This window comes from Mesoplodon densirostris, chromosome 16 (genome assembly GCF_025265405.1).
Source record: "Mesoplodon densirostris isolate mMesDen1 chromosome 16, mMesDen1 primary haplotype, whole genome shotgun sequence".
Classification (NCBI taxonomy): domain Eukaryota; kingdom Metazoa; phylum Chordata; class Mammalia; order Artiodactyla; family Ziphiidae; genus Mesoplodon; species Mesoplodon densirostris.
In genome coordinates, this window is record NC_082676.1 from 58,481,178 (window position 1) to 58,495,447 (window position 14,270).

Here is a 14,270-nt window from a genome sequence, read left to right on the forward strand (position 1 = left end):
TCGGCCACAGCTGGGGAAGGATCAACTGGGGAAGGATCTGCTTCCAAGATCACATGGTTGTTGGCAGCATTCTGGTCCTTGGGGGCTGTTGGAATGAAGGTCTCTGTACCTGGCCAGCTGTTGGCCAGAATTTCCCTTGGTCCTTTGCCATGTGGGTCTCTCTAACATGGTAGTGTACCTCATGAAAGCATGCAAGCCTAGAGGGCCACAGAATGTGCTGGTGACACAGAAGTCATAGTTTTTATAACCTAACCATGGAAGTGACATCCCATCATTTTTTCATTTTATTCTAGTCATGAAAAGTCATTACGTCCCACCCACTCTTAAGGGGAGGAGAGTACACAGGACTGTGAACACCAGGTGGCAGATCACACGGGGCCATCTTATCTACCAGTTTGTTTTCAAAGGAAATGGTTATTAAATGGAAGTTAGTAAAACCCTTATCATCTGTGAAACTGACCCACCAACCAAAAGCAGTTTTCGCTGGTTGAATCACCTTCATATTTGATCCATTCCCATCACGACTCTATGAATTTAGGTCACATTTTCCTTTAGATCTCCATCCTTTTTGACCAGAGACCACATATTCTTCTCCATCAGCTCTTCTGTTACAACTCCAAGTTCTACTGGGCTGCCTTGAGGTTGGGGATCAGATTTGCCCCCAGGCATGGACATCCCAAGTCATTCCTTCTGAGAACAGAAAAGAGTCAACAGGAATAGGTTACAAGAAATTGGCAGAACCTTAAAACGTTCAAGCCAGAAAGGACACACAAGAGACCACTGAGTTCTCAACCAACTTCTCTTTCCAACCCTGAACGAGCGCCCCAGCCTTCTCCATGGCCTCCTATGCCTTCAGATGCCTTTCTTACAGTTCTCTCTCCCCATATGAGATGATCCTTTTATCAACCAGCTACAGCTGTGAAACAGACAACCATCATGCCTCAATGACGTGCAAGAATAGATATCATTTCTCATTCATGTGTCTGCAGCTTGGCTGGAGCAGTCTGAGCCCCATATGGAAGTTCCGTGGGTCGTGTAGGGAAGCTCTGCTCCCATGTCTCATTTTTCTGGGGCCAATGGACTACTGGAGGTTTATTCTGCTTATACAAATCCAAAAGCACAAGAGGGCAAGCCCTACTGCTCAAGCACATTCCCAGCCTTTGCATGTGTCAAGTCTGCTAATATCTCATTGGCCAAAACCAGTCACATGGCTTAACTCAAGGCCAAGGGGGTAAGTATGCTCTCCTAGCCAGGAGATTATAGCTGCAGTGTGGATATATACTACTATATAGCGGGGTGAAGAATTGGGACCCAGAACTCAGTTGAACACACTCTTACTTTTCCTCCACACCATGTTGAGGATTCAAACTTATTACTGAAACACCAGGAGTGAGGATACAGTGGGTATAAGGCAGGTTTCTGCCTCCAATCTTCCTGGAGAGACAGGTGTGTATATTTGAAGAGAGAAAACTAAGAGGTGTAAGTAGCAGGTGAATTGCACAGGTAGGTGGGGCTTCGGAGAAGGTTTGGAAACAAATGACAGATGCAATCAATCATTCCTTTCTCTGGGTCCTAGAGAGGCTTCTTGGTGTCTGGCCAGGTTCTTCCTCGTGTGGGACATGCCCCACCAGAAGGCAAATGGGAGGTGATTTTTGGAGGAGGCATTGCCCAGCCTGGAATCATGGAGTGAGAACGTAATTCCCTTTTCCAATGATCTTGCAATAGTTGTGATTAGAAGAAGGAGAAAGTCTCCTGTGCTAGCGTGAGTCTAACACCCATCTTACTCTTGCTGATCTCCCTTTTTAATAGATCCTAAACGTCAGGTTCATGGACTACTTTCAAGCAACAGTATCTGGTTAGAATGTACTCACACTGTTTTCTCTGGGTAGTGTTTATATTTGTAAGTTTGTCTTCTATTTTTGGTGGTTGGAATTGGTTTCCTGTTTACCGTGATGATATAGGGCTTCCTTTTTAAAAATAAATATAGTTAAATAAATAGAGTTGATTTAAAGAAAAATATTAAGTGAATACTAGTTCAGGTGGCTAGTGGGTATGGTAGAAATTATGGCTTGACCCTGGTGAGCATTTTGTAAATAGGGATATAGTGGGAGGAGGAGAGCAGGGTTTGCTACAGTCAGTCTGACTTCGAATCCACACTCCATCCCTTGAATAGGGCCTTTGGGCGAGTTACTTAGGTAGCCTCTCTGAACCTTAGTTCCTTCATGGACTGTTGTGTTATATTGATGACAGTATTTGTAAAGTAACTGGCACAGAGTGAGGGCTCAGCAAACGGCAGAAATCCACCTGCTGCAGCCTCTACCTGGACTGTCCATTCTGGGAGAGACTTTTGGGTTTTCTCTGTCCTCCAGGTGGCCATGGGACAGGCAGGCATCACTGTCCCTGCTGGTGGGTGGGCCCTGCATGGCCCTCCTCTGCAGCAGCAGACCTCACTCTCCTCCCCTTTTATGTGGGGTCTCAGTTCAAATGAACACCTTCCTACCCCCTCTCCAGCCCTACAAAGAATCTCTTGCTTGGGAGATGAAAGTCTTGATTAGCCACAGAATTTCAAAATTAAAAGAGATGTGGCAGGTCAGACACTAGGCCAGCTGGGGAACCTCAAGATGGGGCGTGGGGTGGCCCTTTGGAAGGGGCCTCAAATCGCCTAAGGATTTCTAATTTAGACCCAAGGAGGCTCTCCCCTTGCAGACTTCCCCAACAGGATTGAAAAAAGACGCATCAGAAAGTTTAAGCATGGCGTCCCAGCCAGACCAGCTACTGCATAATAAATCAGCATTTCTTAAAAGGGTTTCTAATTCTTTTGTTAGTGGCACAAGTCCATTGCCTTATATTTTGGGGTGTGTGCAAATAACATCAATGTGTTCAATTAAAAGCTTAAAATATACTGTAATATGCTGTGGTCCTGTTTTGGAATTGCTTCAGTGTTTCAATACAGTAAATCCTTCCTCCCTACTCCACGGATGGGGCTCAGGCCCCTCTGGCCTTTTTCTCCATCCCATAAGAACCTCCAGGGCTGATCAGCCCTCTCAGTTCCCAGATGGGTAAACTGAGGCTGGAGAGAAAGACATTTCCTTGTCTTTTGATGTCATTGCCAGGGACAGTAAATTCCAGGACTGCAGGGTCAAAAGATACGGGTGGTGGTTTGTGTGAGTCAGACCCTGGAGGAGTCCTAAGACTGCGTCTCTGGTTGCCTTGCCACCTCCCACCAAGGCCAGGGACTCTATGTCGGAAAATAAAAATAACCATAGCTAAGATTAACTGAGCACTTACCATGTACCAGGCACTGCGCAGGTATGCCACTTTCAGGCCTTACAACAACCCAAGGAAAGAGGTCCTATTGTGACTTCCATTTCCAGAAGAGGATACTGAGGCAGGCAAAATTAAGGAGATCACTAAGTTAAGAAAAGTGCCAGGGAAGGGGTTCTAAAGTAGGGAGTCGGATTCCAGAACACTCGTCCTTAACCCTTACCGGAAGGGAAGAGAAGAACCGGGGAGAAGAAGGGCAGGAGAGGAGGGGGAGCTGGAAACCCGTAAGGGCGGGCGCAGCGCGGAGAGCCTTCCAGCTGCGAGGAAGCTCGGATTTCTCCCTCTTTCCCCCGAACTGCGCTACCAGCTCTGCCCTAAACTTGGCCAAAGTAACGCAGGGAGGCGGGCTGGGGCTGGGGGCGCTCCCCAGGTTCCGGCCTTTCTCTCCAGTGTCCCCCACCCGCTTCCCGCGGTCCCTCCCACTCTGCTCTCCGGGCTCCTGACATCACGACCCGGGAGGCGGGGTCGGGGAAGGAGGGGGGACGTGGGGAGGCGGCTCGGCGCTACGGAGAGGGAGGAGGGAGGGCGCGCAGTCCCAGCCCAGAGCTTCAAAACAGTCCGGCGGCCTCGCCTCGCGCCCCAGACCGACTGTCTGTCCAGCCGCCAGCGTCCGGTGAGTCGGGGTCTCGCCCGGGAGCCGCGCGCAGGTAGCGGGGGGCTCCGGGCTGCGAGCGACGGGGCCGCGGGGTCGCCAGCCCCTGCACGTACCGGACCCAGAGAGGTCCCTGCAATTGGTGGGGGACAGGGAGGGGCCGAGGCCCCTCCCTGCCGAAAATCTACTGTTCCTCTGCCAGATTGCGAGGGCGCGGACTTCCCGCCTGCGCCGAGCTCGCTCGGGACCCCGAATTCCACCTCCCCACCCCCGGACTGCTTCCTTCGCCTTCTGCGTCGAGGCGGGCGGGAAAAGTTTGGGGAGGAGTCAGGGCGACTCCCCTCGCCCCCGCCAACTCCACTCCCAGGGTTCTCGGAGTCCCGGGTAGCCCCCCTCTCGTCGTGTGAAGGCCCCCGGCGCCTTGGCGCACGGTTCCCCGCCTCACGGAGCGCGCGGGACCCGCTGCGCCCTGGCTGGGTCACTGGGTCCCTTCTCGGTCCCGGCGGCGGCTCCGTTGCGCCCCCCAGCGGCAGGGAGCAACTGCCTTAGGTTGGACGAGCGGAGGAGCTGGAGGCACTGCTTGGGTGACGCCTGTCCCCCCTCCACTCCGGTTGGGCTTGGGGGCCTACGAGGGCCCCACCCATGGGTCCGGAGAAGGGGGAGCCTAGAGCTCGTATACAGGAGGACTATACACTCTCCCCAAATCCAGGGTCCTAAATATACCCCAGGGAGGCCCTAATTTGGGACTGACATGGGAACCTCATAAATGGGGGTTAGTTGGGGGCACCTGTGCCTGAGGGAGACTACAGAAAGCAAAGCCCTCCCTCCGGACTACAGGACCCACCTCTTACTTTGGAACAAAAATGACAGCCCAGTTTCAGGTTTGGGAAAAGGGGCAGTGCCCCCTCCCGAGCTGCAAAGATGTGTATGTGGGGTGAGGTGGGGTGATCTTTTAACTTAGTTGTGTCTGAAATGCAGAGGCCAGTCTAAAAAGTGACAGGCAGAGTGAGGAGTAAGGTGACGGGCTTGGAGAGGGTCTTAAGCAGCCGGTAGCCCCAATATTGTATGATTTCACTGACAGGAAGCACTTAGAATAGGCAAATTCAGAGGGACAGAAAGTGGAGCAGAGATACCTGGGGCCGGCAGAGAGGGATGGGTAGGTATTGCTAATGGGTACAGAGCTGGGGAGGATGAAAACACTTTGGGTATAGGGAGTGGTGATGGTTCCACGACATTGTAAGTGTATTTAATGCCACTGGATTCTACCCTTAAAAGTGGTTAAAATGCTCAATATTCTGTGATGTATATTTTACCACAATTAAACAGAGAGTCTGCAGCCACCTCTTGTGCTTCAGTTTGATTCAGTTAGAAATTCCAGAATCCACTCACGGTTGCTGGCCACCTGTCCCCAGAATTTGGCCTCAGTAAGGAAGTGGACGGCGGATGAGGAAGGGACACGAGCCGGGTTTCCCCAGGAGCCTGGAAGGGACAAGGAAGGGGACAGAAGCTGTTGGAGCAGCTGGTGGAGCTGCCACAGGGGTCTGTGGCCGCTAACTGTAAATACAGGGCACAACCGTCCAGCCCTCCCCGCCACTCCCCTGCACACACAAGTAATGTCTAAGGCCCTTTGTTTCTGGAATGGAAGTGAGTGTTTCACCTAGATTTTCTTTCTCTGCCTTGCGCATGATATCTTCAGGGCAGGAGCTGAAACCACGAGTGTGTGCGCACGGACTCTCCATTTTCCAGCAACAGGTGATTCACAGGGAGGCTCAACTGGCCAATTTCTCTTCCCAGGCCCGTGATGACTCTCCATTAGCCTCTGATGGAGCGCTGCACCGTGCCCTCCAGCGCTCCTGGAAGCCTCCCCCTGCGCCGGCCCATCCCCACTCCTGGGCTGCAGGTGGGGAAAGCCAGGTCAGAGACCTTAAGACAGTTTCTCAAGGTCCCTGAGCCAGTGAAGTGCCAAGAGCCAGACTTTGAACCTCCATCCGCTTCCCCACAAGCCCTTCCCGTTTTTCCACCCGGAGATGCCCTGGTGGGTTTTGGAGAGTCAGGGGGAGACCTTCCTGGGAAAATCAGGGCCCAGACACCCACGGGGGCCTTGGCAGATACCAAGGCCACAGCAGAGGGAGGGGCGTGGGGATGGCAGGAGGGTGCGGAACCCGTTTTCCCACTGAGGGTTTTTGGATCAGCTGCCTCCAGCCCCGCCGGGAATTGGGGAGGGGAGGCCAGGTGTGGGCCGCATAGCCTGTAGCCGCCTCTGTCCCTCCAGTGGGGAAACTGAAATTCACCCGAAATCTGGGGACAGGTGTTCGTGTTGGAAGCCGCAGAGGTGTCCCACGGTGGGGGGGCGGGTGAGGGCAGGGCCAGCCGGGTGGGGCTGACACTGCATTGCCCCACCCAGAGGGGAGGGGCCGAGCCCTCTTCTGGCTTCCCGGCCCCAGTTTAGGGCACAGCTCTTGAGGGGCTGAGGGGTCTGTGGCCACTAATTGTAAATACAGGGCACAACCATCCAGCCCTCCCCGCCACTCCCCTGCACACACAAGTAATGTCTAAGGCCCTTTGTTTCTGGAATGGAAGTGAGTGTTTCACCTAGATTTCCTTTCTGTGCCTTGCGCATGATATCTGCAGGGCAGGAGCTGAAACCACGAGTGTGTGCGCACGGACTCTCCATTTTCCAGCAACAGGTGATTCACAGGGAGGCTCAACAGGCTAATTTCTCACCCCAGGCACGTGCTGACTCTCCTGCCCTCTGTGGCCTTCCTGGTTGACGGGGGCACAGCTGAGGCCGCCTCTTTGTCATAGTAAACTCTGCCAGACATGACCAGGAAGGGAAGTCTGTCGAGACAAAAATACATGAATGCTTTTCCAGGCCAGATGGGGTGGCGGTAGATTGCTGGCTGCTTGGCGGGATTTGTCTGGAAGGCAGGAGTGCAGCCACTGTCCTGGGGAGGTGCAGATAGTTGTGTGTGTGTGTGTGTGTTGCAACATGCGGCCGCTGCCCAGCTCTGTGGACAAGTGAGGCCTCTGACATGGGCTTCGGGGGCTAAGGCGGGATGGGGGTGGGCTCTCCAGCTGCGAGGTGGTGGCAGCCATCCCCCAAAGGTGGGGTGCGGTCCCAGACACTGGGACTGCGGAGCAGAGTCCTTCCAGAAGAGGCAGTTAAAGGTCGGCAACAGGACTCCAGTGCAGGAGGATGGGCTCCAGGGACGTCTTACTGGGCTTAGGCAATTGGCAGCAGCAGCTGGAACAGGGAGGGAGGGCAGCTGGCACCTTAGACAGAACTGGAGCCTGACGCTTGGATGTTGGCTTCATCCTGTCCAGGGAAGGATGGGGGTAGGAGTAGGGGTGGTGGGAAGAAGAGGCTCCCTTCCTCACCCCAGGAGCGATGGAGTCTGGCTCCCTGCAGGAGTGACCCATGGGGCAAATTGTCAGATGTATCTGGCTCTTGTTAGGGACAGGCCGAGGGGGCAGTCTAAAAATATCCGAGACGGAGCTGCTACCCAGGGAGAGTGTGGCCTGGTAACCCAACACCCATGGCAGCTCTAGCTTTGCACTGCTCCAGCCGCTGGGGCTCTTCCAGGCAGCCAAGCCTTGGGCAGAGGGTGGGAGGGCTGAGAGCACCCTGCATTCAGGACAGCCATGGACTAAGATGTTCAGGTACATAAGGGCCTTAGAAAGTCCCAGTTTGCCAGCTAAGGATGCTCAGAGAGCTGGAGTGACTCAGCCGAGGTCACTCAGCAAGTTGGCGGCAGTACCTGGACGAGATCTGGGTCTGGGGACTCACTGCTGAGGAGCTTGATGGCTGGGAGTGGTCAGTGGGTTTCCAGGCCAGGTCCCCAGGGTCAGGGACCCTTATGGCATGTGTCATCCGTCTGGGATGCTGATCGGAGAAAGGTGGGCCAGGAGCCATGCTCAGGCAGTGGGTCACTTCCCACTGGCATTGGGTCGCTCCCGGCCACAGCTGTCGGGCTCTGGGGATGTCGTCCATCCTGGGGGTGGGGGTGAGTAGGAAGTCGGAGGCTGGAGGAGGACCGTCTTCCCATCTGAAGACACTTGGTTTGTTCACATGGTATCTCAAGGGTTTAACAAGGAGTTGTTGACCTGGATAGTTGAATTTCCAGGGCTCTCACTTTCCTGGGGAAGCTGGGTTTCTGTTGATCGAAGAGGGAACTGAGGGTGAAGAGATTGCCCAGCTTCCTGCCCTCCTCAGACAGGTTGGATGACATCAGCTTCTAGAAGCTTCCTAGCACTCCTGGGTCTAGAACTGAGGGAGCGGTCACCAGTGTGATATTTGGCGTCAAGATTGTTGTGAGAAATTTGGATGTGAAACATCTATCACCCTGCAGGATGCAGAGATGAACAGATTAAGTCCCTCAGTGAAAATTGCTCGTAGCCTAAGAGCAAGTAAGTTTGCCTGACAGAGAAGTCGCTTTGAAGATTTCTCTTTCCGGCGCTTCTGATCACAAACTTCTCTGGAGGGCTCTCTTTCCTTAAAATGAAATTAGTTAAAAATTTTTGCAGTGGTCTTCCCTGGTGGCGCAGTGGTTGAGAGTCCGCCTGCCGACGCAGGGGACACAGGTTCGTGCCCTGGTCTGGGAAGATCCCACATGCTGCGGAGCGGCTGGGCCCGTGAGCCATGGCCGCTGGGCCTGCGTGTCAGGAGCCTGTGCTCCACAACGGGAGAGGCCACAACAGTGAGAGGCCTGCGTACCTCAAAAAAAAAAAATTTGCAGTGAATAAATATGACCCAAAGTCTCATTCATCTTATTCTAATGAAGGTTTCCCAAAGTGTGTTATCACTGGTGGTAACCAAGATCGTTTTAAAAAGTTCACAGCTGAACATGAAACGAAAAAGAGTAATTACGTCTTTTTCTCAGTTGGTAGTTGGGAAAATAACACAAACAGCACACAGACCCATAGTTTCACTACTGTGTAGGGTGAAACTTAAGTTGATATTTTAAACTTTAAAGCATTTTTTTAAATAATGGGAGGGTATAATTAATAAGCACAGGTGATCCTTGGATTTGGCACAAATCTTAATGCAGGAGTGACTGACTGCCTTTTGGGAGATCGCATAACTGGGGCTGAGATGGTCATCTTTTTTTTTTTTCTTTCCGGTACGCGGGCCTCTCACTGTTGTGGCCTCTCCCGTTGCGGAGCACAGGCTCCGGACGCGCAGGCTCAGCGGCCATGGCTCACGGGCCCAGCCGCTCCGCGACATGTGGGATCTTCCCGGACCAGGGCACGAACCCGCGTCCCCTGCATCGGCAGGTGGACTCTCAACCACTGCGCCACCAGGGAAGCCGCTGAGATGTTCATCCTTTTGACAACATGACTAAACCTGAAATGTCTGTAAGCTCCCCACCCAAGCTCGTCTTCTGCAAAGAGGCCCCGATGTTCAGCTTCAGACCAAACCCGCCACTCAGTTTCCAAGGGAGTCCTCCCCATCTTTGATGAGGGTCATCATGCCGCCTGGATGACCTTGGACGGTTGTTCCAGGGATCGGAGGAGTCGGTGTATTGATGTATTATACATGGAAGTGGCTTGAGATGTTTGTGGTTTGCTTGAACCAAAGGAAAGCCGAGGGAGGGGCTGGCTTGCCCACTTTCATCTTGATGGCTGTTATTAAGTGACTCTGGGCAGTGAGCTGTGTAGGCAAGGGGGGATTTCCCTCTCTTCAAAGCAGGTTACAGTCCAGCGAAGAGGCTGGTGGGTCCAAGGATGTAAGTGCCAGGACCGGGGTCACGAGATGGGGGATCAGGGAAGCCCATGTCGTGGTGTTCAAGAGTTTCCTTAAGGCTGTAGGACTGGAGATGGACTCAGAAGAGTCCCTAGAATTTCCCTGGGCAGGGATGTTTCCGGGTTTGCAGAAGGGAGGGAAAGAAAAGGCAGAGGTTGCAGGCAGGAGCCCTGCTTGAGAAGCCTTGAGCGTACAGTTAGCCTGCAGTGCAAGGTGTGGGAAGGGAGGGCAGGGCTCGGGGTAGAGCTGGGAGGGCGAAGGTGGAGGGGGCTTCTCTCCACATCCCAATGAACCTGGCTAGGGAGGCAGGCATGATGATGCTCACACAGCAATGTTGGGATGGAAAAGAGAGAGAAAAAGGAAAAAAGTGGAAATAACCTAGAAGCAACTAAATATCCATCAGTCATGTTACAGAAGTTAGAAAGAACAAGGTTCAGGGTGGGTGGGAGGGGCAAAAGAGGTGAAGGGGATTATGAGGTACAAACCTCCAGTTATTAAATAAGCCATGGGATGTAATATGTTGAACTACTAGACTTATGGAGATTATTTCAAAATGTGTGCAAATGTCAAATCACTATGTAGCACACCTGAAACTAACATATCGTATGTCAACTATATTTTCAATAAAATTTTTTAAAAAAATTTGGATTGCAGAGAAAACAACCTCGAGGTTCATCTCTGTGTACCAATATAGAAAAATCTATAAGACACTATTGAACTAAAGAAAAAAGAGCAAGTAGCAAAACAATATATGGAGAAATAGGCTATTTATAAATGTCGCTGCATTCCTAGGGCCTCATACCTATTACATGTATGCAAGAAAAGTGGCTGGAAGGATACATCAGAATCGATCAGTGTGGCTGCCGTGGGGAGAGGGGAGAGGAAGGAATGGGCCACGGGACTCCAGTCTTGTTTGTAACAGAGAGAATATATTCATGGGTCACGTGTGTACATGAAGTTTGATAATAATGAAATAGTCTTCCCTGGATTCGGTCAGCAGCGCGAGTTTTGTAGGTTTTGGGGTGGGGAACTTCAGGAGATGGCGGGGCATGGTAGACAGACTAGCTGGCAGCAGTGCAGTAATTCAGGGGCAGGGTAACCGGGACGTGTGCCATCCAGCCCCATGGAACATGCCCCTTGAAACACCCCTTTGTGGACCCCTCTGGGTGCTGTTAACAGACAAGGGGTGGTTTGGGGAGGGGGCAACGTGGTACATTTAAGGTGTGTTAATAGGGCCATTATGAGATCTCTGGAAAGGTATCGAGGAGCCCATTGAGAATGGGAGTCTTGGCCTTTGAAGAAAATTCAGAGAGACACATAAAGACCTGGGTCAGGAACTATGCTTTAGGTTGGTGTTTGAGAATAGGAGGAAATGACTTACATTTTGCCGGTCTTAATAGCAATAATTTACCATTGCTCTTAGTACAGCATTTATAGGGTGCAGAGCAGCTCGGGCCACGTGCATTACATCCTCTATCATTTAAGATGAACACCAGCCATGTGAGGTAAGGACTACCCCTGCCCTATAGATGAAGAAATGGGGTCTTAAAAATGTTGGGTTAGGATTGAACCCAAGTCTCATGGACCCCACAGACCCCGCTCTATTGGATGGATATATCCCATCAACATCCCTCTTTTTCAATACAGATATATACGTCCTCTTGAAACAGTCCTGCCCCTTTGGGCCAAGAAAGTGCCTTTGCTGCAGATGTGCTGCAGTGGGTGTCTTGGACGCCAGTGTTCTTCCTCCAAAGTCAGCTTTCTCAGTCCTAAGGGTGCTGGACCACATGAGGGTCCTTTGCCCTTAACAGCCTGGTCACAGAGAACAGAACTCATGCCCACCCCTACCCTGGGCAAAACCATCTTGATTCCTGTATTTCACATGTGTGTGGAATGGAGCAGGGTGTTCTGGGAACCCTGCTTTGGACAGGAACCCTCTGTCTCATCGGTAATCACTTCCATTACTTCTGATGGTCTTTGTTTGAGGGACCAGATCTGTTGAGTTCCCTGGGGTAACCCCAGCATCCAGCACAGAGCTAAGGGTGCCGTAGGTGCTCAATAAATCTGTTGCATGAAGAGCTGAGAGAAGGTGTCCTCCCGGCTTCCTGCTTTTTAGCCCACCCCAGGGAGGGGTGGCAGAAGGGGGGCCCTCACACCTTGGGTGAGGAGCCAGCTGTAGGCTGCAGGGGTGGGGTGGGGGAGGGGAGGGGGGAGGGGCTTGGGCAGCAGCTCCCTCCCCCTCCTGTAGTTGGTCCTGCCTGGAGGGCATCAGGCCCAAGTGGCATGGTCAGCGTCCCTTTATGTCAGCGTGACTCGGGGTCACATTCTTCTAGGCCGGAGCCCAGAAAAGACTTAATCATCCTCCCGCCCAGAGTGTGGTCTGCACGCCCACAGGCATTTGGAGATGATTTCTGTAGCCTACAGGCAAGGTTACAAACTGTAATACGCTCATATTTTTTTTTAAGTGTATTACTAAAATGTCAGTCGCTTGGCAAGTGGTACTGATTTTCCATTTATGGTATAATACACATTGAAAAATTAATCAAGTGTGTCTCGTGGTTTGTTTGGTTTTTTTTGGCTGCGTTGGGTCTCCGTTGCTGCGTGTGGGCTTTCTCTAGTTGCGGCGAGCGGGGGCTACTCTTCCTTGCGGTGCGTGGGTTTCTCATTATGGTGGCTTCTCTTGTTGCGGGGCACAGGCTCTAGGCACTCGAGCTTCAGTAGTTGCAGCACGCAGGCTCTAGGGTGCACGGGCTTCAGTAGTTGTGGCACATGGGCTCAGTTGCTCCACGCATGGGATCTTCCCAGACCAGGAATCGAACCTGTGTCCCCCGCATTGGCAGGCAGATTCTTAACCGCTGTGCCACCAGGCAAGTCCGAGACTCGTGTTTTAAAGACAGTGTGGGTCATGAATAGTGCAGGTGGGACACAGGGCAGAATGATCACGGTGGTGTTGACACCATTGGTGACCCATCCAGGTCCCCTTTACTGGACGATGTGCCCACCCCCAGCTGCGGTGAGTATTGGCTGCTAAGGACTCGCAGCTTCCCGTTCTCCCCAGGAATTTCGAGAAGTCTGGAGATGTCTGGGAAGTTATGCTCCCCATTCCCTGGGCTCATGGCCCCAGGTGTGCCCCGGAGCCTGGCCTGAGCCCCCCTCAACCTCACCTGTGTTGTCCCAGGTGCTTTTTCTGCAGTTTCCAGGCAGGGCATGAGGAGCCTCGGAATATTCATGCTCCTGCACTCAGAGGTGAGCCGGAGGCCCTGAGAATCCCAAGGGACAGGAGGATGCTGAGCCTTCATCACCAGTGAGGGCCCCTCACTGGACACTCTCCCGGTCGTCACCTCCTCGCTGCTCTGGGCCTTCCGGGTGAGGCCTGAGTCGGGAGGAGAGCTCCTGACAGGTCACCATCCCTCGAGCCACCATGTGCCAGGCACTGCCCTGGGCACTGGGGACACAGCAGGGACAAAACAGACATAAGCCCCTGCCTGCAGTCTAGAGGGACGAGACAGAACAAAAGAAGGGACTAGAGATCAAGAAGAAAACAGCAGATGATGTGCAGTGATTTAAGGAAAATAAAACAGGGTCACTTATCTTGGATGGTCTGGGAAGGCTTCTCTGAGGAGGGGGCTTTGGAGTTGAGGCTGAATGAAGGGAAGGAGCCATTCACCCCCAGATCTAAGAACTTTCTAGACAGGGAACGGCTCGTGCAAACATCCTGGTGCCCTGGATGTGGGGTGGGGGGGAGCAAGCTCAGTCTTCTCCCCCGCGCCAGCCTTGGGGAAGGAAGGGCACAGCCTGGGGTCCTGACTCCTCCCGCTGGTCCTTTGGGGCGCTCTGTGAGGGTCAGGACTGAGTGGGTGGTCCATGTCCTCATGTCCTCGAGTAGCACCTACTGTATGCTCGGAACAGATGGCTGGGAAATGGGGTCACATACTCCCCGCCTCTTGGGATGTCCTGGAAAGTGAGGGGCTGGCTCAGTCCCAGCCCTAGGGAGTGGGTGGTCAGTTGTAGGTGTGGGATGGTCACCTTTGGGTGCCATCGTGGGTGGGGTGGGACTTCTCGCTCAGACCAACTCAAGGCCTTGGGTCCTGACCCATGGTTTCTACCCTCCCTCCCACCGCAGGGGCCACAGAGGGCTCTTAGGTGTCCTTGTGTCAGACCCGGGGGTTGGGGATGTTGAAATACCAGCCTCCAGTGATCTCAGAGCTCTCTCATTGTATTTTTTAAAATCTCTTAATGAGTTTTAAAAAGTGTACAGTTCAGTGTATATTAGTATATCCACAGATACGTGCAACCATCACCACGGTCAATTTTGGAACATTTCACCACGGCCAAAAGAACCCCTCCATACCCTTTAGAGATCACCCTCCTATTTTCCCATCCCCCTCAGCCCTAATTAACCACAAATCTGCTTTCTGTCTCTATTGATTTGCCTATTCTGGACACTTTGTATAAATGGAATCGTACTCTGTGATCTTTTGGGTCTGGTTTCTTCGACTTCGCATAATGTCTTCAAGGTTCATCCATGTTGTGGAGTCTATCAGTACTTCATTTCTTTTTATGGCCTAATAATACTCTGTTGTGTGGATATAACCCATTTGGTTTATCCAT

General features: G+C 52.5%; 1 protein-coding gene and 1 long non-coding RNA gene across 2 annotated transcripts in view; one reads left to right on the plus strand and one right to left on the minus strand.

Moving 5' to 3' along the window:
* Positions 1 to 394: 394 nt before the first annotated feature.
* LOC132477123 (uncharacterized) lies at positions 395 to 3,715 on the minus strand. The gene is made up of 3 exons (XR_009530187.1): positions 3,488 to 3,715; positions 3,289 to 3,383; positions 395 to 690 (listed from the first exon to the last, which is right to left on the minus strand). It is a non-coding gene; the product is annotated as an uncharacterized LOC132477123 (long non-coding RNA).
* A 108-nt stretch (positions 3,716 to 3,823) lies between these two features.
* The window catches only part of EMP2 (epithelial membrane protein 2), a 42,437-nt gene continuing 31,990 nt past the window's right edge, over positions 3,824 to 14,270 (plus strand). Inside the window, exon 1 of the mRNA XM_060078903.1 lies at positions 3,824 to 3,937. The gene's annotated coding sequence lies outside the window, so the exon portion shown is untranslated. The remainder of the gene's footprint in view (positions 3,938 to 14,270) is intronic.